Source organism: Oryctolagus cuniculus, chromosome 8, assembly GCF_964237555.1.
Source record: "Oryctolagus cuniculus chromosome 8, mOryCun1.1, whole genome shotgun sequence".
NCBI classification, from domain to species: Eukaryota; Metazoa; Chordata; class Mammalia; order Lagomorpha; family Leporidae; genus Oryctolagus; species Oryctolagus cuniculus.
The window spans coordinates 98,475,285-98,498,845 of NC_091439.1; the positions used below are offsets into that span (position 1 = coordinate 98,475,285).

The 23,561-nt window shown below is 38.6% G+C and overlaps 1 long non-coding RNA gene and 1 pseudogene across 3 annotated transcripts in view; both read left to right on the forward strand.

Annotated features, from left to right (window-relative positions):
* Positions 1-10,881, forward strand: part of LOC127483204 (heterogeneous nuclear ribonucleoprotein M pseudogene) — a 35,706-nt pseudogene extending 24,825 nt beyond the window's left edge.
* Positions 1-23,561, forward strand: part of LOC103350790 (uncharacterized) — a 772,648-nt gene that overhangs the window by 632,462 nt on the left and 116,625 nt on the right. The gene's annotated exons all lie outside the window — the stretch shown is intronic.

The window sequence follows — 23,561 nt, forward strand, 5'->3', positions numbered from 1 at the left end:
GTTCACTCCTCAGATGTCTGCAAAGACCTGAGCTGCGCCAATCCGAAGCCAGAAGCCAGAAGCCAGGAGCTTCTTCCAGGTCTCCCGTGCAGTTTCAGGGGCCCAAGGGCTTAGGCCATCTTCTACTGCTTTCCCAGGCCACAGCAGAGAGTTGTATCAGAAGTTGGAGCAGCTGGGACTTGAACTGGTGCTCATATGGGATTCCAGCACTGCAGGTGGCGGCAACTTTGCCCAGTATGCCACAGTGCCTGCCCAAATGTAGCAGTTTTATAAACAAATAATGATCTGATTGAAAGTAAAGGAAGAAATTTCATTCCTTGAAGTTGGTGTGGAAGATGAACAGAGAGCTTTACAATTCCTTATATTCCCTATATTTCTATAATGAAATATTTAGGGACGAATTTAACCAAAGGAATGAAAGATCAGCATCGTGAAATTTTAAACATTGTTGGGAGAAACCATCAACACACACACACACAATGGAAAGATATTTCTTGCTCATGGATTAGAAGAATTAATATGAAAAGTCTATCCTATCAAAAGCCATATATAAATTCATATAAATTCAATGCAATTCCTATGAAAATATCAATGACATTCTTTACAGAATTAGAAAAAATAATTAAGAACCACAAAAAACTCATAATAGCAAAAACAATCATGAGGGAAAAATTCAAGTTGGAGCCCTCAAAATACCTGATTTCAAAGCATACTTCAAAGCTATGGCAATTAAAACAGCATGGTACTGGCATGAAAGTCTACATATAGATCATTGGAACAGAATAGAGATCCAAGAAATTGGTATTCTTACATAGAGCCAGGAGAGTTTTGACTGAAGTGTCCAGACCATACATTGAATAAAGGATATTCTTTTCAATAAATGGTGCTAGAAAAGGTTTATGTATATATGTAGAAAAATGAAATTAGAACCAGACCTCCATATATAAAAACCAACTCAAAATGGATCAAAGATCTGAATAATAAGACCGGAAATTATGAAGTTTCCAGAAGAAAATATAAGGAAATATTTTAAGACACTGATGTTGGGCAATGTTTCTTGGATATGACCCCAAAAACACAAACAATAAAAAGCAAAGCTGGACAAATGGGATTATATCAAACTCAGAAGCTGTTGTATTGCAAAGGAAATCATCAATAAATTGAAGAAACATCAGACAGAATGGGAAAAATATTTGAAACTACTTATCTGACAAAGGATTAATATCCAAATTTTATTAAGAACTAAAAATGTCAACAACACAAAAACATCTGATCTAATTAAGAAATGGACAGAGGTCCTGAATAGACAATTCCTAAAAAAAGGAATACAAATAGAAAACAAGTATATGAAAAAATGCTCAATATCACTGGCCATGAGGAAAATGTAAATTGAAACCCCAGGCGGGCGCTGCGGCTCACTAGGCTAATCCTCCACCTGAGGCACTAGCAACCTGGGTTCTAGTCCCCCGTCAGGGCGCCGGATTCTGTCCCGGTTGGGGCATCGGTTCTGTCCCAGTTGCTCCTCTTCCAGTCCAGCTCTCTGCTGTGGCCTGGGAGTGCAGTGGAGGATGGCCCAAGTGCTTGGGCCCTGCACCCGCATGGGAGACCAGGAGGAAGCACCTGGCTCCTGGCTTTGGATCAGCGTGGTGCACGGGCCAGCCGTAGCGGTCATTTGCGGGGTGAACCAATGGAAGGAAGACCTTTTTCTCTGTCTCTCTCTCTCTCTCACTGTCTAACTCTGCCTGTCAAAAAGAAAAATTGAAACCACAATGAGATATCACTTCACATCAGAATGGCTATTATCAAAAAGACAGAAAAAAACCACAGTGAAAATGCGTAAAAAGTGGAAGTCTGGAAAACAGCATGGAAATTTTTTTAAAAAGCTAAAAATATTACTAGTACATTATCCTGCAATCACAATACTGGGTATATATCCAAAGATATGAATTCACTTTATGAAAGAGATATCTACTACATCATGTTTGTTGTGACACTGTTCACAATAGCTAAAAATATTGAATCAATGAAGGTATCCATCATTAAATGAATGAATAAAAAATACATGGAGTACATACATAATGGGATACTATTCAGCCACAAAGAATGAAATCTTATCCTTAGCAGCAAAATGTTTGGAAGTTTGCAGCATTGTGCTGAGTGAAAACAGCCAGACACAGAAAGACAAATCTGCATTATTTCCCTCCTCAAATTAGGGCACAAATAAATAAATAAAATGAAAACTCATTCTGAACCTGGAATTTTTGATTTCTATAGGCTGGGAATTGTGGGAAGGATAGAAGGAATCTGGATTTTTATAAAATAAGGGAAGCTGTGTGTGTTTCATTAATTGTGATGATATATCACACTAATATGAGATGTTAATAATAAGAGTAGCTAGGTGTGGAGTACATGGGAACTCTGTTCTACTTCATTATTTTTGTTTGGTAAATGCAAAACTATCCTAAAGTAAAAGATTTTTTAATATATTGATTTCTCACTTTCAATTGCCTTCTTGGGTTATTCTACTAAACCACCTATGGGCATGCAGTCTTTCTTTTCTAGCATCAGGAATACTTCATCATCCAATAATTATTTATGTGTCAACTGCTATGAAAGTGTTGACAAGGATTAACGTGACAGATTCTGGTGTGTAGCCAGTGTCTCAGTAGCCTTTTGTTTCCTCTGTACGTTAGGGTGTGGAGTCAGTCAGGGTTGCCTAGTGACAGGCTGAGGATCCATGGAAAGTGGCTCCGGAGATGACACAGCCTTTCAAGAATTTCATGCATTTCAAGAAGTCTGGGGGTGGTCAATCTCATATTTGATTTTATTGCTCTTTTCCTCATTCAGCTTAGACAAGTTCTACTTATCAATTAGTAAACACCTCACTTTTCCTACACAGTCTGTGTTCTAGTAAGTGTTGAATTAATAATGGTCATTTTGCAGTCGCATTAGGCAATATTTGAAGATTGTGCATCAGCTGGTGATTTAGGTTATACCTTTCATATCTCAAATTGCCCCTGAGAGAAGAGAGCGAAGGACCAAATTAAATGTATTTTAGTGGTGATTACTCTGAAATTGCTTATAAAACTGAGCCAAAACAGAGGCAGGGATTTAGAAGAAAGCTGTCTGTTTTGGCATCAGACAACTGAGGAAAAACTGTCATATCTTTGCTCAGTCACATATAGATCGCATACTGCTGGAGTAGAGGAATATGGAGGAATATGCATCTATCCATATCTGAAAGGTTGCACATATCTATTTGTTTTGAGCAAGAGGAGATGGCCAGCCGGCTATCATGGGACAAGTTCTTCTGGTTTAGCATGGGATGTTGACTTCAAGAGTGTGGTTAAGTTGAAGAACTCAAAGAGATGTGGAGCATCTGAAAATGGGATGGGGAAAGAGTTGTCCTGATTTCTGACAGGTGGTCCAAATTACGCTGTATACTGGTGCAGTTATAAGGAGCTCCATCAGCTTGTTCAGCCATAAAATTGAAGCAGTGTGACTGTGGTGCAAGAAGAGTTCAAGAGGATGCCATATGGAACCAGCATGAGGAGATGGTTGTTCAGGAGGCCCCAAGACGTGACCTTTGAAGACTGCATCTGAGAACTTTCCAGAATTTAAGCATTTTAATACTAATACTTTATTTGTAAGCCCATAATTCATTTGGAAATAAGCTTTTTAAACCATGTAGTATAAATAATTATTGTATTACTTTTCCCCCAAACACACACTATTACAGAGTTTTGGAAGAGACGTAAATGGGAAAAAACTCAGATGGTGTATATAATCTCTGTTTCTGTAATACACGCCAATGTTTTGGGGTATTGAAAATGAGCATATACCAGAATCTTGATGCATCTAGATTCACGATAGCGTTAAGTTGTCTCTTATTCCAGTGTTTTACATGTGTTGAGAAGTAGTCATAATCAATTAAGTGACCCCTTCTTTCTTCCTTCCCCTTTCCTAATACCTTTGGAAGCCAGTATCTATACATGAAGGCACATGGTTTTTGTGGTTTAAATGATAAACCTGATCACAGAAGTGTGTTTAGATTGTACAGGAGAGAATTTTTAGGTTAAAATATTCAAGAGCAGGTGTTTGGTCTAGTGGTTAAGGTGCCCACATTCCATGTCAGAGTGCCTGGGTTTGATTTTTGGATCCAACTCCTGACAGCAGCTTCCTGCTAACACAGGATGATGTAGAATGGCTCAATTAATTGCATCTATGCCACACATGTGGGAGACTTCAGTTGAGTTCCTGACTCCAGGCTTTGTCTGGGACTGAGTTGCTGAAGGCATTTGAGGAGTGAACTGGTAGATAGAAGCTCTTTTTGTCAATATGATGTCTTTCTTTCTGTTTATCCCTCTGACTAGCAAATTTAAAATTTCAAAATTATAACATTTATGTATGAATTTCTAATACTTATTAAAAGTAGCATTTAAGCACTTCATATGGTTTTAAAAAATTGGGGATCATTTTTTGCTTCTGTTGTTTAGAAGTTGGCAAGTCGGGGGCTTGCGCCGTGGTGCAGTGGGTTAAAGCCTCAGCCTGCAGCGCTGGCATCCCATGTGGGTGCTGGTTCTAGTCCTGGCTGCTCCTCTTCTGATCCAGCTCTCTGCTATGGCCTGGGAAGGCAGTAGAAAATGGCCCAAGACCTTGGGCCCCTGCACCCACATGGGAGACCAGGAAGAAGCTTCTGGCTTCGGACTGGTGCAGCTCTGGCCACTGCAGCCAATTTGGGAGTGAACCATCAGATGGAAGACCTCTTTCTGTCTCTACCTCTCTCTGTAACTCTGTCTTTCAAATAAATAAAATAAATCTTTTTAAAAAAGAAGTTTCCAAGTCAATTAATACCTTTTATAATAGTTCAGAACAAATAATGACTTCTAGAGACAGTTTTTACATGTTAAAAATTCAGTATGGTGAAAACCAGGCTAAGTGAATAGGAGAAGAATATGGCAAAATACAGAAGATCTGGGTGTTTATGGATTTTGTGGTTAACCATTTCTCTGTTCTTTCATATTAGAAGTATTTATGGCCAAACTTTCAGTCAGCTCAGCTGGAACTATTGCATGGATCATGTCTGGGTATCTCTGTGCTGTTGGTCTTGAGTCTTTAACTTTTAGTTCAGTTTGTTTTACATTCACACCACTGTAATGAAAACTGACATAATGGGTTTATTCAAAATTAAATGATTCAAGAAGATAATATAACCATGTTGGGAAACAAACATCTCCGTGATGCAATGAGAAAGGACAAATTGTTTATGACTTAATTTATTTTGAAAGCTAAAAAATTGGTGCAGCATTTTGGGAATAAGTATTTCTTCTCTATTTGCAGTTTTCAAACAAACAAACAAAACTGTACCTCTAGCATTCGTATTATTAATCTAATTCTTCCCACCTCTTATCCTCCTGATTTGCTCCTAGCTCTCTTTATCTTTTATTGCCTCTCCCCTGGAAAACATTGAGGCTGCATAATGTGAAATGCTAAATCTAACATGAACCAAAGTGACAGTTCAGTAAGATCTCCTATATAACATTAAAGTTTGCAAATTAACCATCTCATGAGTCCATAAAATGACAATATCAGTGACTCCTACTTAAACAAGTGTCTGCTTAGGCATTTTATGGCATAAATGGTGTAGGACCTTGAGTGGTAGATGCGGGTATGGCAAGGCATGTGCTGAGTGTTAGGAGAATATGAATGTGTGGATGAACCTTCTGAGACTGGCTCCCTGAGGAATTCCCATTGTGATTTATCTGCTCACAAACTTGAGGATGGCAGGCTGTCTTGGCAGTACGTGTTAATTTCCTCAGATTTCAAGAACAGCCCTTGCTAATACCTTTTTCATTTTTTCCCCAGAAAAAGGAGAAATGCAGGCAGCTAGGAAGGAAGGCATAAAGGAAGCCAGGGTGGAGGGGAGGATAGATTTATAGCAATATCTTAAGCAGTTTTTTTTTTTCTTCCAAATCAATGTAATTCACACAAAAATTTTACATTAGATTCATTCATTCATTCCAGTGAACTTTAATGAGTATCTACTATGTAATAGGACTGCCCTCAGAACTTTAATGTATAGCATTATCTAAAATGTGACATATTAGAAGAGTTGGCAAATGTTTGCTGTTAAGGTCTACATTGTATAAATTTTTGGCTTTATGGGACATATGTTCTCTACTTCAACTGTGACTTTGCAGTTCAAAAGCAACAAAAAACCGTAGCAAGCCAATGAAACTGGTAGTGTTCAAATAAAATTTTATTTACAAAAATAGACATAGCAGGAAAGATACACATCACTTATATTTAAATTGTCATCTCAACTATGGGCTTGGGGTTTTGTTTTGTTAGGGAGTTATGTGTTGCGTTTTAATTGTATGATGTATAAGGGCTTTCTGAGATGGAACTCCACCAAAAATGACTAAATTTTGCTTTGGCTTAATCATCTGTTATGTGAATTCTTTCGGTTCCTTATATAAAAAGAACATTAAAGTTCACAGGCAAGAATACACTTAATTGCTTCAGTACAGAGCTCTGTAAAGCTGGATTAGATCCCCATGCCTCAGCCAAAAAAGATATGAGTGACTTCGCATTCCATGAAGACCAAACCCAAGCATTCAGATCTTTAATCTCATTGGCCGTGAGGCAGATGAAATCAAAAGAGCAAGAGAAATTCAACAAAAGAAGCTCCTCTCTGTGAGCCTGCCCACTGCACAGGAGGACCTGTGTTCTCAAATAATGCGACCCGAAAAACTGAACACCCTTTTGGAGAGAACGAGCAAGAGGCTGGTGAGCAAGACAGGCTTCCTTTGTGCAGGAGTAGTGGCAAGAATTGTTTCCTCTTCAAAGGCTTACTTGTGAATGCCATTTCCTACAGAAGAAAAACAAGCACATGGTGCCACATATAAAAAGTCTGATTTCAAAGGACGATTGGGGGATATGGCCTTTGTTTGAAAGCAGTAATCTTGCTCAGACTTGGTTGTGAGACACAGTACAAGATCTTGAAGTTCATGTTGCTGGCTAGTGATATTAATAATAACAACAAGGAAAGAAGCAGCATTGATCGCTGAACTAATTGGATGTTGTTGAAATTTGGCTGTTCCAAGCCTGGCTTCTCTCAGAGAGAGAGAGAGAGCCCAAGCACCAGCATAATAGGTTTGCTATTCCCTTTGGGTGGTTATAAACAGAATCAATATGTACTAATGACTACAGCAATAAATTTGGTCATACTTCATGGGGTAACATTCTGCACTTACCCAGTTGTTGGTTTGACATAGAGTAATAGAGTTTACCCTTTTTAAGTTGTAAATTACAATGAAAATGCTGAGCCTAACAGTAAAATGCATTTGGGGATGTTTTTAGGCTTAGGAAATATTGGTAATACTTCTACTAAGCATACTATTAAAATAAATAAATAGTATTTATTGCTTGGTTCCCAGCTGCAGCTGGATGAAAAGCAGTGGGAAAGGAGAAATAAGACATATATATTTATCAAATGCACGGGGCTCATGTTTACTTAATTCACTTGTGAAAAGTTGCTTACACCAAAAAACAAAGAGTATTCTTTTGGCTTCTGAGGTTCATTTCAGTGAAGCTGATGTGGAAGATGGTAGTGATAGTTACAATTGTTGTGGTAATAGAAAAACTAATTGTCATAAAACATTCCCCATGACTTTTTGCCAATCATTTTTTGTTAGCATTTTGTTCTGCTTCTCTTGGCTGAAGTTTCATCAAGGCTTCTAGATAGTATTTTTAACTATAAGGTACAGCGAAGAGTTGGTGTCTCAGATTAAACTATCATACCCACACATATAGTACACTCATAGGATTCCCTGTATATGTTAGATTTATACATGTGTGTATGTACAGACATATAATAAAGCGAAATATTAAATGTGTATACACATGCATACTTTCTCTCACACTATTTTCAGAAAATTTCTGATTAATGTTTGTTAATATTAGAGATATACTTAATGATTTGTGTAGGTTTGAAATACTGCAGGAATGGTATCCCAAACATAATGGATGTATGATTGAAAGTGATGTGTATGCACACAAACCCATCTGTTATATTTCTATAGCTTAAAGTCTCTAAATCCTTTTCTTAATTTGCATGCATGATATGGGTGGTAAAGAAAGTTTGCTTAGGGAATAAGAATAAGAAAGAGGAGTCACTTTAGGAATAAGATTAGACTTTAGTGTTCTCTATCTTCCACCTGAATAACCTTCATTTAACTTACTGTTTCTGTCATAAGTTTGAAATGTAATGATATTTCCCTTTATTATAGCATGGGCGTATGTTTTAAAACAATATTATGAGCTTCTTGAGAGCCTAGAAAGAGTTCTGTTCTTTTAAAATTTTCCAAACATCTGGCATAGTGGTACATACGTAAGCATGTTTGATAAATACTCACCAAAATCCAGATTTAAAAACACAGACTCCAATTTCTTGTATCTGTTCTTCAGCATAAGTAGAAAAATTGACAAAATCACCAAGTTCAGTTAAAATCAAGGAAACTGGGAAATGTATACTTGGCTTGTTCCTAATAATAAAACTTACACAACGTCTTCCCAATTCTTGAGACATATATTTATTTAAAGTGCTTACTTACTATTTGTGATTTGTGTTTACTCACTAATTGTGATTTATTGAGAACAAAAAGAATGTGAGAGATAATTGTTGCATTATGAAATGAGCTACATACTGGTACTCTTCAGGCAAGGCAAAGACCTGAATTGATTCTGTTCTCTGAGAAGCTAATTTCAAAACAGGTTCTAGTCATCTCTTTTTAAAATGAAGTCTCTCATGTGAAATTTGAACCAGGCTGTATGTTTTTATCAGACACTAGAATTTCCATTATTGTGCCAAGGATCTGGCTGCCTAGAGGTTCTGGATTAACTGGGCAGACCAAGTAATTTTTTTTCTTCTATACAATCCACTGGTTACCTACAAAAGAATTATTTCATCATTCTGGTCACCCTGTACCCTAAACAGGGTATTGCATTCAAGTGTTGATACTTAATCATTCACATGGAGTCATTTGAGACTGACATTGCAGGTGGAGCGGCGTCTGTGTGTGGTGTTAGATGCTGACAGATCGGCTCCCCGTGATGGGAAAGTGCAGTGAGGACAATGTGCTGCCAGCTGAATGAGAAATGCAGATACTGAATCATTAATGGTTTACAATGTGAAGGGTCTGAGCTGTCTAATCTTAGGGAATATATGCTTCTATGAATATCAGACTCTCGTGCCCACCCCTTGAATACATTCAGTAAACTCTGCCTAACATTCATATTGTTAGTTTTTAAAAAAGAAACTTTAAAAATCAAAAACATTCCAAATTAGCTGAGCATTAGTTTAATACTAGACTATTTCAAAAGATTCACGGAGACGGTGTATTATGTCTCATACCCACAGGTTCTCTGCCTACAGGCCCCAGTAAGAAGTGCTCAATGATTCTTAAGCACGTTCCATCTTAACTGTCAAATTAGTAGGGCTTTATCTTTATGCAAGAAAAATAAACGTATTTTTAATGCCATTTTCCACAAACTTTCTGAATTTCCCACTCTGAGTCCTCTACCTATAAGAGAGCTCAAGTGTTTCCACATAAATTAAGTAGCCTACCTATATGCAACTTAGTGAATGCTTAGTAACACAGGTTCAATATAGCAGTCTCCATTTTCAGTATTAAGACCTGGTTTCTAGGCTGGCGCTGCGGCTCAATAGGCTAATCCTCCGCCTGCGGCGCTGGCACCCTGGGTCTAGTCCCAGTCAGGGCTTCGGATTCTGTCCCGGTTGCTCCTCTTCCAGGCCAGCTCTCTGCTGTGGCCCGGGAGTGCAGTGAAGGATGGCCCAAGTGCTTGGGCCCTGCACCCCATGGGAGACCAGGGGTAAGCACCTGGCTCTTGGCTCCTGGTTTCGGATTGGCCACTTGGGGGGCGAACCAATGGAAAAAGGAAGACCTTTCTCTCTGTCTCTCTTTCTCTCATTGTCTAACTCTGCCTGTAAAAAAAAAAAAAAAAAAAAAAAAAAAAAGACCTGGTTTCTAATTTGTTCAACTCATTTTGCTTATGCTCTAAGGAAGCACTGTACCTTTTTGCTATGACTTGATAAATATACTGAGGCACTAGATACATGTCAAGAAAGTAGCTACATTTAAATATCGCAGTCATCTTTCTTGTTCTAGTTGTTTATATGCATACGTTACTCACAACTCAGAACATGAAATACTCCATAATTTACTTTATTTGTCCTAATCCCACTCCAGACCACCTAACACAGCGCCGTGGGAAGATTATTAGAATTGCTAGGTTTTCACTTTCTAGTTGTATAACCTTAGGAGACTCATTTAACTTCTCCTGTGCAATTTTATTATCCCTAAATCTAAGATAATAATACGCACTGCATAAACCTTGTAAAAAATTAAAGAAGAGAGCATGTAGAAAAATTCAGCATCATAGCCACAATATGCAGCACAAATTAAAGGGAATGATATTATTTATACTTAGAGATGACAATAACTACTTGATAAATTACAAGTGGCGCTGGGTGGTCAGCAGAGTTCTGCAGATTGTAAGTCTCTGCTGACTTTACCATTTTCAATATTGAGGCTAAAATATGTAATGTCACTACAACTTGATTATAGTGTTATATGGGCTTTACTTATTTGACACTCTGGTAAATGGCATTTCTATTTAAACTGGGGAGACTGTCAGAGAACAAAGCCAATTCTATGCCTACAGCAACTTGCAGCAATGAATTAATGGCATATCTATAGTACTAGCCCACAGTCTATTTAAATCGGATAGATGGCTGCTTTTCCTGTAGCCCATCTGCAGCAGTCTATAAAGGAATGTAATTCAGCTGAATCACATAAATCTCCCTCTGCTGAGATCCTTTGTTTAAGTCAGTTGGTTTTCTTGCTTGAGGCTGGCTATTAGACAACTCAATCTATCACTTATGTTTATTCATATCTTAACTCCATATGCTCACCTTAAAATCTCAAAATGAAATGAGTCCTTGATATCATATATTTCTGAAATAAGAGAATTAGTCCATTTGCATGGATCATTTCCACCATGATATGCAATTAAGAATGACTTCTAATAAAAGTGTTGCAAGGATTACAGAGTTGTCAGGGCACTGTCAATGCAATTAAGACTAAGGATGCTTTTTGGTTTGTTTGAATGTTTTAGACAAACATGCAATTAAATGCTTACACAAAGAAAACCTTTCTGCTTTCACCATATAAAGTACAGAATTAAACTTCTTCGAAATTGACTTCTTACAATTTTCCTATCATGTGGAATAAGAAATTGCATTGACACATGCATAGAGACATTGTTATGTTATACTCAGAAGGTACCTGTTGCCTTATTGGTTTATGACTCTCCATATGCTGAGCATCTATGAGTGAAACAGGATAGCCTAGAAAAGTTGAGTTAGGGTAACATGATAAGGGTGAGTAACTCAAACTCAAATCATAGATAAACTGTTCAGTAGGTAGGAGACTGTTTCTTCCTTAATTAATAAGGCAATTGATAGTAAAGCTTACATAATTACCTAGTACCTAGGAGGTACTTGATTAAATTAAATGCAATTTATTTTCTGCTTAGCCTGTGGACATCACTATTCAGAAAAAGAAATTGGAGTGTCTGAGATAAGGCAGTTGTTTAGGATGGGACAATACTAGAAAAATTGATAGAAATGAAGAATATAATCCTGGAAAGTAGAATTTTATATAAAGATTTATTCTACATAATATAAAATCTTATTTTGATCATCTAAACCATGCCTGTACTTAATGTTGTACCTACCTAAATATGTTCTATTTTTAACTTAAATTCACTAGATAATTGCCAGACTTTACTTAATATGACATCACTAATCTTTTAACCATGATGGACTTGGCAGAGGTCAGTTTCTGGGGAAACCCTTGGATACAATTTGAGTGAGTAATAAATTCAGAATAGTTCTCTTGTTTTTTTTTTTTTTAAGAGTTATTTATTTATTTGAAAGTCAGAGTTACAGAGAGAGGGAGAATTGGGTATTCCGTATGCTGGTTCACTGAGATGTCTGTAATCTCTAGGGCTGAGCCAGGCCAAAGCCAGGAGCTTAATCCAGGTCTCCCACGTGGATGACAGGGATCCAAACACTTGGACCATCTTCTGTTGCTTTTTCCAGGTCATTATCAGGGAGCTGGATCAAAAGTGGAACAGTTAAGACACGATCCAATGCCCATTTGGGATACTGGAAACAAGGGTGGCAATTTATCTGCTATGCCACCATGCCAGCCCCCACAGTATTTTTCATCATGACTACAATTACTATACAGCTTTTATGTGTGTCTGATTTAATACATATTGCTATCCTCTGGCTTCTAAAAAGACAGAATGTTGACTCCAATGAGAAAACCACTAAAAGCCGCAAAGCAATAAAAATATAACAAATATGCTCCATTTAGCCAATGAAGAACAAAAATAAAATATGACTGTTAGCCACAAAACTGGATCACTGAGACATTCTGAAAACTGGTTGAAGCTATGGTTAAGACTGTTTCTAAAAGTCATTTTGGTGTTAGTAAGTGCTTTTTAAAGTGAATTGAAGTCTTCTGATGAACCAGGCATGATGTGAATCACTTCTCAGCTACACTCATACCTTCCCACTCATTATTCCAGACCTGTGCACCCCTTAACTTCAGTCGGCACTGCACAGCAGAGAACAGCATCTTTGCCTATTAGTTCTGCATTCTGAAGCATCGCCCATGGACCACTTTATCCCTTGTCTTTGCAACCCCTCAAGTTTTCTCAGTTCTTTTTGTTTACCTGGCTTCATCAAGAGAACCAAACTGTAACTGTTATGGAAGACTTATAAAACTATATTCCAGGGAAACAAACTAGATGACATAGATCCTAATGCAAGGGATAGCAGAAATATCTAAAATTGTCCAGGGCAGCATGATGAATTATGATGACAGAGTCCACTTGCAATGGGTCTTTTCCTGGAATATGCTATTGTAGCTGAACTTGCAGTATGAGCCATGAATTCTATTATTGCCTTACATTATCCTCGGTTGTGTTGGCCAGACATCGGTTGCAAAACCAATTTCGTATTCATCACTCATCTTGATAGGAAATAATAGAATACATCACTTCACTTTTGGTAAGTAAAAGATTCAGGAGTAACAAAGTGATGGGCATACCTTTTTTTTTAATCTTGAATGATATGTGGAAAGAAACTGGAATAGTAGAAGAGATCAAATCAAGAGTTGTACTTTGTTCAGTGATCTGTGTGTGGTTTGTGTGATGCAAAAGTAAAACTTTATAGTTCTACACATTATAAATGATAATTTTATCAATGGAATGCAATTCACAACATAATATCTGTACATGTGAAATCATGCAACATGGTGAATCAGGTGGTGTGATAATACAGTTCCAACAAATAAAAGGTAGACAAACAAAATCCACTGATTTTTCTTGACCTACTCATCGAAGGTCTGTGGTCACAGGGGAAACTCCCACAACAAAATCTGAAGAGACAGGCCCTGTCCTTGACCCTGTTTGACAGGAAGATATTCCATCCATTGGTTCACTTCCCAAATGTTGACAACAGTGATGGAAGCGGAGCGAGGGGGGATGGGCTAAGCCTCAAGTACCTGACAAGAGGATGAGAAGAGCCAACAAAGAGTAATCCTCCAAAATTTTTCTCTACAGCAAAGGCCAACCCTCTGAAGAGTAAATCTAGGGCAATTCTAAAGTATTTTCCTACATGGCTGATCCAACCTTCCTGGCATGCCAAGGCAGGAGTGGGAGATGTAGACACAGTCACCAGGAAGCAAGGAAACAGATTGGAAATACTGTGCCCAGGGAAGTGAGTGTGGGATAGAAAAGAAGAAAAGTACTTCTAGAAAAGAGCTAGAAATATTTCTGAAGTGTGAAACATCCCCAGGACACAGGCCTACCATAAAAGGAGATTGGATCAGAGGAGTATAGAGCGCCTTTCTCCCCAACACCCTCCTGCCACATCAGTGAGCTTCCAGTCTTATTCTGGTAGATTACAGCTGAAACAACTATGAGACATGGAGCCTCTCTGTGGACCAGTACAACAGAAGCACAAAAGTCACCAGAGAAAACCAAAACAAAGACACTAAGAGGGATCCAGAACTTCTGATACCAGTAGCTACAACAAACAATAGAAATAGCCCAAGACTTGGCAGGCGCTGCGGCTCCATAGGCTAATCCTCCGCCTGTGGTGTCGGCACACCGGGTTCTAGTCCTGGTCGGGGCACCAGATTCTGTCCCAGTTGCGCCTCTTCCAGGCCAGCTCTCTGCTATGGCCCGGGAAGGCAGTGGAGGATGGCCCAAGTGCTTGGGCCCTGCACCCGCCTGGGAGACCAGGAGAAAGCACCTGGCTCCTGGCTTTGGATCAGCGCAATGTGCCAGCCGCAGCCATTGGAGGGTGAACCAATGGCAAAAGGAAGACCTCTCTCTCTCTCTCTCTCTCTTTCACTGTCCACTCTGCCTGTCAAAAAAATAAATAAATAAATAAATAAATAAAAGAAATAGCCCAAGTCCTAGCCGTGTGATTCTCACTAAAATCCTACTTACTGCATATGTTTTCTCTTATACAACACGTGCTATTTCCAAGCGAAGGTAAACACATATAAAAGCAAGGTGAAACACTGTCTGAAAGGCAAGGAGATCCTCAGTGAACTTGCAGATAAGTAATAGAAACCTCCCAACTTGAAATGCCAAGAGAAAGAGGAGTTTAATAAATGGACGGAACATTCAAGAACTGTGAAGGAACAAGAAAATGTTTAACATACTCACAACTGGAACACCAGAAAAGGAGAGACTGTGTTACTGCACAAGTATCTGGCTCCAACTGCTCATCACTTAGACAGAGAATTCACCAGAGAAGAGAGTTGTTAATGATATGGGATAAAGCAGGTAGATAGATTAGGGCCACTAGTTGGAAGCCACATGTCCCCTGCTTTATGTAATCAGATCTGCCTATTTGTCAGTCAGATAACTCCTTTCCCAGGATGTATTTCACTTCACCTGGGAACCTGAGGGAGGTATCACATAGCCACTCCCCTCCCAGACTCACAAAAGAGGCCAGAAACTGGGAGGGTTTCAATCTCCCTCTCCCTCTCCCTCTCCCTCGCCCTCGCCCTTGCCCTCGCCCTCTCCATTGTCCTCTCTCTGTCTTTGTAAATGAGGACTGAGACAGGGTACTGAGGCACTGTCTGTCTACTTCCCTCATCCATCCTTTTCCTGTCGTGGTCCACTATATTCCTGAACTATGCCCATATGTGTGTGTGTGTGTGTGTGTGTGTTCCTCACCTTTTAAATAAACTTTATCACGTTGTGCACTGTAGTTTTGGCCGTACATAGAATGCTTCTCTAGTAAAAGGCAAGGACCTTGGCCGGCACCGCGGCTCAATAGGCTAATCCTCCACCTAGCGGCGCCAGCACACCGGGTTCTAGTCCTGGTTGGGGCGCCGGATTCTGTCCCGGTTGCTCCTCTTCCAGGCCAGCTTTCTGCTGCGGCCCAGGAGTGCAGTGGAGGATGGCCCAAGTGCTTGGGCCCTGCACCCCATGGGAGACCAGGAGAAGTACCTGGCTCCTGCCATTGGATCAGTGCGGTGCGCCGGCCGCAGCACGCTGGCCGCGGTGGCCATTGGAGGGTAAACCAATGGCAAAGGAAGACCTTTCTCTCTGTCTCTCTCTCACTGTCCACTCTGTGTGTAAAAAAAAAAAAAAAAAAAAAAAAGGCAAGGACCTGGATAAATATATTTATCCTTTCATCAATTTAACATTTCTTTATAGTGAAAACATCCTAAGTCATATCTCCTTTTTTAAATTAGAGAAATATGCATTACATTAAAACTATATTCTCTTTGCAGTTGAACCCAAGAATTTCTTACTCCAATTTATCTATAATTCAGTACACATCAGTTAAAATTTTCCCATTCCCAGTCCCCATTTCCCTCTCAACCTCTGGTAGCCACCATTCATTTTTAACTGATCTGAAGTCACCTATTTTTTAGAATCCACATATGAATGAAACAATGTGATATTTGTGTTTCTGTGCTTCACATATTTAACTTAAATATAATGTCAAGTACCATCCATGTTGTAGTAAATTACAAACGTTCACCTATTATATGACTAAATGATATTCTATTGTGTATTTGTATCATATTTTCTGTATTCATTCATTCAACATTTGATGGACACTTAAGTTATATTCATTTCTTCACTATTGTGAATACTGCTGTGATAAACATAGGAGTGCAGATGTCTCTTCAACAGATGAATTTTATTTTCTGTGAATGTATATCCAATAGTCCCTATTTTTAGGTTACAAGAAAAATCTTTGTACTTTTTTTTAGCTTATTAATTTTTATAATTTCTTAGGGTTAACAGATTTCATGTATTTCATATATAAAAATTCAGGAACATTGTGATACTTCCTATCCTGCCCTCTTTGCTGCTCATGCTACTGCACTTTCTCTTCCTTCCTGTCTTATTCCCCCTCCTAATTGTACTGTAATCTACTTCCAGTTTATTTTATATTTAGAAGATTAACCCTATACTAAGTAAAGAGTTCAACAAATAGAAGAACAAAAACACTGTTCCTTAAAAGCAGAAACAAGTGCTGTAAACAATCACTGAATCTAAGAATGTCAATTTCACTCCCAAACATTACATTTTGGTATTCTATTTGTAATGACAGATCAGGGAAAACCTATGGTACTTGTCTTTTTGTGACTCACTTATTTCACTAAGTGTAATGGTTTGCAGTTGCATCCATTTTGTTGCAAAAAAAAAGGATTTCATTCTTTTTTATGGCTAAATAGTATTCACACACACACACACACACACACACACACATATCACAAATTGATTTGCTGGTCATCAGTTTACAGACAGACATCTGGGTTGAGTCCATGTATTAGCTACTGTGAATTGAGCTGCAAGAACATGGAGTGGGGGTTTGGATAGATCTTTAATATGCCTATTTCTGTTAGTTTGGGTAAATTCCCTAGAGTGGGATGGCTGTATCATATAGTATCTCCATTACTGTCTTCCACAATGGTTGTACTAGTTTAAAATTCCACCAACAGTGTATTAGGGTGCCCTTTTATCTACATGGGAACCAGCATTTATTGTTGATTTCTGTATGAGAGACATTCTAACTGGAGTAAAGTGAAACCTCATTGTGGTTTTGATTTGCATTCCCTTGATGGCTAGTAATCTTGAGCAATTTTTTCATGTGTCTGTTGGCCATTTTAATTTCCTCTTTTGAAAAGTGCCTGTTCAAGTCATTTGCCTATGTCTAAAAAGGATTGTTAGTTTTGTTGTTTTTGAGTTTCTTGAGCTCTTTATAGATTGGTCTTAGTGAATATTCTTTCTCATGTGTTGGATTTGATTAGCTAGTGTTTTTTTTTGCATCCATATTCATCAGGGACATTGGTCTATAGTTCCCTTTCTTTGATTTATCTTTTTCTGGTTTTTAAATTAAGATGATGCTGGCTTCATAAAGGAGTTTGGAAGAAGTACCTCCTTTAAATTGCTTTGAATAGCTTGAGAAAAATTGGAATTAGTTCTTCTTTAAAAGTCTGGTAGAATTCAGCAGTGAAGGCATCCCATCCTGGGCTTTCTTTTGCTGGGAGGGTTTTTATTACAAATTCAATTTCCTTCTTCAGTTTTGGTCTGTTTAGGTTTTTTTATGTCTTCTTGACTCAATTTTGGCAGATTGTATGTGTCCATGAATCTATCCATATTTTCTAGATTTTTCAATTTGTTGGCATATAGTTGTTTCAATTCCTGATGACACTTTTTATTTTGGGGTGTCTTTTATTACATCTCTTTTGCATCTCTGATTTTATTAATTGGTTAATTTTATTCTTTTTATTAATTTGGCCAATAGTATATCAATTTTGTTTATTTTTTCAAAAAAACAATTCTTCATTTCACTGATCATTTGCACTTTTATGAAATTTGTTTATTTTCTAATTTTAATTATTTCTTTCCTACTACTGATTTTGAGCTTGATTATTGTTTTTTTTCTAGATCCTTGAGATGCATTGATAGCATCAATTGCTATAACTTCATGTTACCTCTGTTACCTCTGCTTTTGCTGTATCTCATAAGTTTTGATATGTTGTAGTGTCATTTTCATTCATTTCCAGGGTATTTTGATTTATGATTTGATTTTTACTGTGGCCATGTTCATTCATCAATATGTTCTTCAGTCTCCATGTGTTTGCATATCTTCTAGAAATTCTTCAGTTGTTGATTTTTAGCATCATTCAGTTATGGTCAGAGAAGATGTGTGGTATAATTTTGATTTTGTGGAATTTGCTGAGACTTGCTTTCTGTCCTAGCATATGGTCTATCCTAGAGAAAGTTCTCTGCACTGATGAGAAGAATGGTATTCTGTAACTGTGGAATGAAAAATTCTGAAGATATCAGTTAGGCCCATTTGGTCCATAGTGTGGATTCGCTCTGTTGTTTCTTTGTTGATTTTCTGTCTAGTTTTTCTGTCCATTGATGAAAGCGGGGTGTTGAAGTCTCCCATTACTAATGTATTAGGGTCTGTGTCTCCCTTTAAGTCCATTAACATTTCTTTTAAATAGCTAGACACTCTGGAATTGGGTGCATATACATTTATTATAGTCACATATTCCTGTTGAACTGACCCCTTAATCATTACATAGTGTCCTTATTTGTCTTTTTTAACAGTTTTTATGTTAAAGTCTATTTTATCTGATATTAAGATGGCTATACCTGCTCTTTTTTGGTATCCATTAGCATGGAATATCTTTTTCCATTCTTTCACTTTCAGTCTGCATATATCTTTGTTGATGATGTATGTTTCTTATAGGTAGCAAATTGATGGGTCTTTTTTTTTAATCCATTCAGCCAGTTTGTATCTTTTAACTGGGAAGCTTAGGCCATTTACGTTCAAGGTGACTATTGATAAGTAATGAATTTGTCCTGCCATTTTCCCATGGGTATTCCTATCTTTTCTTTTGATTTCCTTTGTGCTCTTACTGGGAGATTTTCTGCCTTCACATTCTTTCCTAACGATGACTCTTTTTCTGCATTTCTGTGTGTAGATCCCCTTCTTCCTATATCCCCAGTGGCATGGGCTGCTGCAGTCTGATCTCAACTTGCTCCCTAAAGTTAACACTTTCTCCAGCTCCAAAGTGTGCTTCTTGTAGGCAGCAGATAGATGAGTCTTGTTTTTTAATCTATTCAGTCAGTTGTATCTTTTAATTCTCAGTTTAGGCCATTTACATTCATGGTTGCCATTGATAAGTAATGACTTACCCTTGCCATTTACATAAGTATTCCTATTCTTTGCTTTGGATTTATATTGTACTTATAATTGGAGATTTTCTGACATCATATTTATTCGTTATGATGACTGTATTTCTGTGTTTCTGTGTGTAGCACATCCTTAAGCATCATGTGTGAGGCTGGACAAGTGGTGACAAATTTTTTTTCAATTTCTGTTTGTTATGTAACATTTTTATTTCTCCTTCATTCATAAATGAGAGCTTTGCAGGGTACAGTATTCTGGGTTGATAGTTTTCTTCTTTTAATACTTGGATTATGATCTCTATTATTTCCTAGCCTGTAGTGTTTCTGATGAGAAGTCAGCTGTGCGTCTAGTTGAAGATCCTCTGAATATAATCTGGTATTTCTATGGTGCATATTTTAAGAATCTTTTCTTAATGTTGAAATTTTGACTTCAGTGTGTCAAGGTGAAGATCTTTTCTGGTCATGTCCATAAGGAGTTCTGTGTGCCTCATGTACTTGGGCATCCCTTTCATTTCCCAAATTAGGCAATATTTCTGTAATTATTTCATTGAATAGGCCTTCAATTGCATTTTCTGTTTCCACACTTTCTGGAACTCCTAGACCAGTATGTTGGATCCTTTTAAAATATCCCATCAAGCTCAAACATTTATTTAATTTTTCTAATTTCTTTTTTTTTTGGTCTATTTCCGTAAATTTTTCTTCTATTTCGGATATTCTTCCTTCTGTTTCACCAAGTCTGTTTTTAAGGGTTTCCCACTGTATTTTTTATTTAACATATTAGATTCTTCATTTCTAATATTTCAGTTTGATTTCTCTTCAAAGTATCAATCTCGTAGGAAATTTTTTCCTCCTTGTCATACATGGATTTCTTGACTTTGTGGATTTGCTTCTGCTTGTTTCTGAGTGATCTTATCACTAGTCTTTTGATGTCCATTTTAGGAATTTCATCAGTCTCTTCAACTTCACATTCTAATATTAAAGTGTTGCTGTGTTCCTCTGGAGGAGTCATATTTTCTTCCTTAGTCTTGTTTCTTCAATTTCTGCATTTTATTTTTAGGAACTTTTTGGAAATACTTGCTGGTTTTTCATCTTTTGTATTTTATCTTTGAACTATGCCTCTGTGGCTTAGTGTGGTGTCTGTTCTTTCAATGAATCCCAGAGGTGTGTGCTGGGTGTGACCAGGGAGCCCTGGTCACTGCTCCAGGGTGGGATGTTTATCCAGGTTGACACCCAAATTGGCATGTTGGATCTCCTCTATTTTCAGATGTGGTGAGGATATGATAACCTCCTATTTTCCAAGGTGTTCAATGCCCAAGGTGAGCCCACAGTGGGTGCAGTACTCACCTGTGCTGCCATATGAATGTCACAAAAAATCTGTACAGTCCTTAGTGTGAGCATGGAACCCTCTGTAATGACTCTCCCCAGAAAATCAGAGAGCTCTGAGCCTATGGTGCCTGCTATGGTGATTTTCCAGAGACCCAGTTTCATCCTGCACCCTATCATGCAGTTGCATGATTCCACAGTTACACCACGCAAGGTCCCCAGTCATAGGGTGCAGAGGATCTGCTGCACCCCAGTGATGAGTCCTGGCCACAGAAAGAGCAGAGGTGTTCCCAGAGCAAGCTGCCTGTAGATGTTTCAACTTGGTAGTTTGAGCCTGGAACTTGTGATATGTTGAGAGGCTGGGGGCACCTCACAGTCATTTGTGGGTGCCCAGTCCCTGTCAACCTTTCCAACCAGACTGAAAGTCAGTGGGAATGCAGGTTTTCCCCTCTGGTAAAATCCCCTGATCAGATGTGTACACATGAGCCACCACAGCCGCTATTGGTGTCAAAATGATGCCTTCTCCCCAACAGTTGCAGGGTACACTTGTGGGGGGATGGAAGAAAGAAATGTACTTTACTTTTACTGGATTAAGCAGTACCCTGCCCTCTGTTAGGACTCCAGGCCATACTCAAAGACAGTGTGTTCTGCAAGGCTCCCCATCTGGCAATATCACCAGTGGCAGGGGCTGCCACAGTCTGCTGTCACCTTACTCTCCCATGCTGGTGTGTCCTCCAGCTCTCAGCTGAAGGGGTTGTGTGTGGTCCATGCTCCTAGCTGCGTATCTGAACCTTCCACACTGCTCCACTGCATCCCTCTTTCTTCTGTAGAATTTCCATTGCAAATTTCCTCCACTTTTTCCCTGATATTTTCCCCTCATTTAAAGCAGTATGTTTTTTCCCTATGCAACCATCTTGGAATCTCCTCTATGGTTTCTTAATGTAACCATGATAAAGCCATCTTCCTTTCCTTTGTTTTTCTATTTTTATATAGCAAAAACCAGCTACTGTACCTCTTGTGAATAGTAACAATTCATAAGAATTTCAGGAGCCTACAGAGGGGAGAAGATTTGGAATTGTAGACTTTTGATCTAGGAAATGGGTTTGGGCTTCAGTGGCCTAATAGGTCCTACCCCATAGATTTTCATTTTCATTACACAATGGACATACCTTGACTTGCCCTGGAAAGGTGGCGTTAAGTAAATGAGAACAAATTTCTCACAGACTGCAAACTACTTTCTCTAGAAGATGATTACTTGCAAACTTCATCTCTTCAAAGAGGCCACTCTAAAGCAGGATACTGATTAATTTTACAAAAGGCATTTCTGGGGATAAGGGATGTGTAGATAGAGTGTTAGGACCAGTTAGGCCACTGAGGCATGAATAGTTACCCTCCAATCTAATAAAACTAGGTACAGATAATCTAAAGGCTGGTGGAAAAACTCTTTATCTAGGACATTAAAACTGCTAAGACAGTGGCTTGTGAACTATGCCAATGTGCCTTTCTGCACTTCCCAAATCCACCTTATCACTATCCACATGACCTCCCCCAACAAGCGCCTTATGAATGGATTCTGCCCAGGCAGGATGTAGCCTGACTTCAAACTGCCCCTCCCTACCCCATACCATCTGCCTCCACCCACCTCTCTCTGGGTGGGCTGAAACCCCACCCTCTTTACCTACCTGTTCTGTCCCTGCAGGAAAAACGTCCTTTCTGGTTAAACTGGCCACTTCCTTGCCTTTGAACCCTAAAATCCTAAAACCTAACATAAAGAACAAAGGCTTGCTCAAGTTTGCTCCAGATGGCTAGATGAAGCTGACCCTTTGTACACACTACCCACATTAGATTGACTTGGTAGGTGAGATTAATAGCTTCATGCATACAACCATCATAGTAATGTCAGTAAGTGTTTCTCTTAAATACTTTCCATGATTTTTAGAGGCAGTTTTTTTCTCAGGTATTTGGTGAAAAAGTCACTCATTTTATGTGTTCTTTTAATTTTTGAAATATTGACAGTACTTTAAGACAATATAAAACTAAACATTTAGTTGTTTATCAACTGAAAAATGACAGAAAATATTCATTACTTTTTATGACATCAGATAAAATATAGCTGCCTAATGTCTTTAAAAGTATTTCTCAAATTTTATTTTATTTTATTAATCTGATGACCATATATTAGGAAATATAAAAAATAATTCCCTTTTTCAGCTTCTCTCTCTTTGTTGATGCCATGCTACCTCAAACCATGAGATACTGGACTGTTGGAAAAGCTCTCAAATACATTTTCTCATTTAATCAGCAGTAGCAAGGCTTGTTTAGCATCTAACTTTGTGTATATGTGCAGCTGATTGTCTCCTTGTCATCACTCTCCAAAGCTACTTCTCTGGAGGTAGAAATGATTTGTTCCCTGGGAAATCCTAGTTTGTAGTATATGAAGAGTTATACTTGGCCAGCGCTGTGGCTCATTTGGCTGGTCTTCCGCCTGTGGCACTGGTACCCTGGGTTCTAGTCCCTGTTGGGGCGCCGGGTACTATTCCCGGTTGCTCCTCTTCCAGTCTGGCTCTCTGCTGTGGCCTGGGAGGGCAGTGGAGGATGGCCCAAGTGCTTGGGCCCCTGCACCCGCATGGGAGACCAGGAAGGTGCACCTGGCTCCTGGCTTTGGATCAGCACAGAGCCGGCCATGACGGCCATTGGAGGGTGAACCAACAGAAAAGGAAGACCTTTCTCTCTGTCTCTCTCACTAACTCTGCCTGGAAAAAAAAAAGAGTGATACTCTAACCACCAGTGAACCACAGTTGGCTAAAGGAAGATTGAGCAGTCAGGAGAAAGGAACCAGATAAAGATGCTTACATTTTCGTAAGACATGTTTATCAAGATATTTAGATTTTTCA